The sequence below is a fragment of the Alligator sinensis genome, unplaced genomic scaffold, assembly GCF_000455745.1.
Source record: "Alligator sinensis unplaced genomic scaffold, ASM45574v1 scaffold448_1, whole genome shotgun sequence".
Lineage (NCBI taxonomy): Eukaryota > Metazoa > Chordata > Crocodylia > Alligatoridae > Alligator > Alligator sinensis.
This window is the reverse complement of record NW_005841870.1, coordinates 4,495,850-4,499,580: the sequence shown is the minus strand read 5'-3', so window position 1 is coordinate 4,499,580 and position 3,731 is coordinate 4,495,850. Positions and strand designations below refer to the sequence as shown.

Sequence of the window (3,731 nt, the reverse complement as noted above, 5' to 3'; positions counted from 1 at the left end):
TGATGGCTTCGTCACACTGCCGACTCATGTTCATCTTGGAGTCTGCTAGGACTCCAAGATCTTTTTCCACTTCCGTGCCACCCAGCAGGTCATTTCCTAGGCTGTAGGTGTGCTGGACATTTTTCCTCCCTAGGTGCAGCACTTTTCATTTCTCCTTGTTGAACTGCATTCTGTTGTTTTCTGCCCACTTGTCCAACATGCCCAGGTGTGCTTGCAGCTGTTCCCTGCCCTCCGGCGTGTCCACTTCTCCCCATAGCTTTGTGTCATCTGCAAACTTGGACAGAGTACATTTCACTCCCTCGTCCATGTCACTGATGAAGACATTAAAGAGTATTGGTCCAAGGACCGAGCCCTGTGGGACCCCACTGCCCACACCCTTCCAGGTCGAAGCCGACCCATCCACCACGACTCTCTGGGTGCGACCCTCCAGCCAATTCGCCACCCACCGGACTGTGTAGTCATCCAAGTCACAGCCTCTTAACTTGTTCACCAGTATGGGGTGGGATACCGTATCGAAGGTTTCCTGAAGTCTAAGTATACGACATCCACCCCTCCTCCTGTGTCCAGGCGTTTTGTAACCTGGTCATAAAAAGACACTAGATTGGTCAGGCACGATCTGCCTGCCACGAACCTGTGCTGGTTTCCCCTCAGCATAATTTGTCCTGCCGGGCTCTCACAAATGTGAGCCTTGATAATTTTCTCAAAGACTTTGCCAAGGATGGAGGTGAGACTGACTGGTCTATAGTTGCCCGGGTCCTCCTTCCTCTCCTTCTTGAAAATGGGGACCATATCTCTTACTTTCACCAGTCATTTAATAGATGCCTACTGTAGTCACATGAGCATCATTGTGTCCAGCTCAGTGAAAGCATGATCCTAGTTTTTGGAAAAACTAGACTGTTAGACTGTCTGAATAAGGGAATGAAAAATGAAGCGGAGGTGGAAGCGAGGGATGAGATGGGGGTGAGAATCAGAGACTGACAAGGATGAGGGGAAAGCTGGTGAGGACTGAAAGAGGCATTGAAGAAGACAGGCAGAGACTGGTCTTGAGCTGACAGCTATGAAGTGTGGGGAAAGGAACTAGAGGAAGTAGGACTCAGAGTAGAAGTGTATAGAACAGGTGGGCAAAATGCGGCCTGAGGGCCAGATGCGGCCCGCCAGGCCATTCTATCTGGCCCGTGGGGCCCCTAAAAAATTTAGAAAATTAATATTTATCTGCCCCTGGCTGCCTATCATGCGGCCCTTGATGGTTTGCCAAAACTCAGTAAGTGGCCCTGTGCCCAAAATAATTGCCTGCCCCTGGTATAAAAGCAAGAGGAACAGCACTGGTAGAGGATTGGGGATGGAGCCAAAATGAAAGGGAACTGAAGGGAAGGAGGAAAAATTAATAAAACAGGAGGGAGGGATTAAGGTAGAAAAGAGGTTGGAGAGGGCAGGCTAAGGAGTGCAGAGTACCTGGTAGGAGCCAGAAGTGGGGGAAGGAGCAATATAAAGAAAGGAGCCTGTGAGGGACAGTCAGTGGCCCAAGAGAAAATGGACCAGATAAGGAGAAAAGATCTGGTATTAGTGGAGAACTGCTTCCAAATGTCAATGAAAAAATAAGAGTCCTTGGAAAGGACTAGGAGGCTGAGCACTCTTAGGGACTTGCTACCCCGGGGGGTGCATGCTGTGGCAGGAATGGTCCCCCAGCCAAGCAGTGGCTCTGTCCTGTGCCCAGCCTGAGCTGGGCAGCACCTAGTCTCTGCCCCAGCCCCACTCCTTCCCTAACCACAGGGGCCTTGATCCGCCCACCCACACCCCTTTCCCCTGACAGACTTACTAGCTGGACACTGCTCTTTAAGCTGCCGGGCTGTGATGGGTATTGGCTGATATGGCTGATTAATAATGGCTGTCCGTATTGACCCAAAAAAACTTTATCAGTGCACCCCTAATAAATACCATACATCTTGTTCAGGTGGGCTGTACTGGCCTATCCTTGTGGTAGGCCTCCACCACAGAATATTTACCCAGTGTGGGCTATGGGTTTTATACGCATGCTCAGTGTTGGCTGCATTTAATGACCTTCATAGTTGGTTTCCATTACTAAGCACATGCTGCTTTTGGCAGTAATTTAATGATAGTGTATTTAATGAGGTTTTCTTGTATGCAAATGGAAGATGAGGAGCTTTATTTCCCCATTCTGATTTGGGGGGTGGGGAACTGTCATATTCAAGTAAACACAGCACTATCAGTATGGTAGAACCTAGATTTTTCACATCCAGGTGGTTGGCAACCCAGTCTATTCTCTTCTGCAGAAGATTGCTGAGTAAAGGATAAGTGGTACCCTTGAAGCTCATCAATGGTACCATTCAGCTGATTGGAGAAGCCTCACCCTTTGAAATAAAAGCTGCAAGAAACAGCTGGAGTACCTCAGCAGTCCTATACAGCTGTCTTCTGCACCTGTAAATTCCCTTGGCTAGTTTGCAAGCCCTCATCTTTGCAGAAGCTAAGGAACTAATCCCCAGGGAAATCTGCATGCTACTGTATAGTATAGTATACCATATTCATTTGATTCTAAGATTAGGTTCCCCCTCTGTGTTTTACATGAGGGGGAAGCCCCTTTTCTTAGAATAGAGTATAAGGGTAGCAGGCAGGCAACTGTTGTGTGGCTTGGGTTCCAGCCCTTACCTGGGGCTGGGGCCATAGCTGCAGCTACCAGCCCCTAACCTCTCCCCATCCCTCCCACCCCCACCTGCCACCTCTGCACCCTGCCATCTCCCCCCTGCAGCCATTTCTCCCTATCCCTTGCCAGTCTCTGTTCTCCAACTACTCATCTCCTTCCTCCCCTTTACTCATGCTCTGTGCCTGCAGGCTCCATGCACATTGCAACCTGGGGCACTGAGCACAGCCCCCAGCCCAGCCCCATAGCAGCAGTGCACAACCTATACAACTATTACAGGGGCTAGGCTGGGCTTGGGCTCTGCTCAGTGCCCCAGGCTAGAACAGGGGCTGAGCCTGCTGGCAGGAAATGGAGGCTGAAGGGAAAAGTGAGGGAGCAGAGGCTGGGGGGTGGGCAGGAGGGCAGGTACAAGCAGAGGGCAAGTTATTTGACTTCCTTGTACCACCTGCCTCCTCACTGCCTGAGAAGGATTAATTAGACAACTCTCCAATAATTAGATTCTGTACATGGAAAATTATAACCTTTATAAATTTTCCATGTATAGAATCTTATTATTATTGGTCATCTTAAATTCAGGGCCATCTTGGATTCAAGTAAATATGGTAATATCAGATTTGTATTGTTTTTACACTACCTTACTGCCTTAAGTACACATATATGAAACTTTGTAAGGGACAAATTAGCATCCCCAAACTTCGAAGAGAAGTAATTTCAAATAATCTAATACCCATGTTTTTCTATTCCACTGCATTTCAGAATGTTCTTTTCTTTTTCTTCAGAAATTTAGGGCACAGTCCAGCAGAGACCTATGTACCTGCTTCACTTTACCCTTCAGTTCAATTAACTTGTTTATGGCTAAGTAATGATTTAGGTACTTGTTTTCACATTGCTGGTTAAGTGATGCAATATATCTATGAGTAAACCTCTTTAATAGAGATACTACTCACCCTGAAGGATTCTTTTGTTGCTGTAGCATATACATATTCCTAAATGGAATAGGCTACTTCAGCAGGTAGATTTGCTTTGTTTTTTTTTACTGGCATACCTGTCTACACTAGGGTCTGATTTTCTCCTC

The 3,731-nt window shown here is 47.5% G+C and overlaps 1 protein-coding gene across 1 annotated transcript in view; it reads left to right on the top strand.

Moving 5' to 3' along the window:
* AFDN (afadin, adherens junction formation factor) overlaps positions 1-3,731 on the top strand; it is a 182,933-nt gene that overhangs the window by 61,849 nt on the left and 117,353 nt on the right.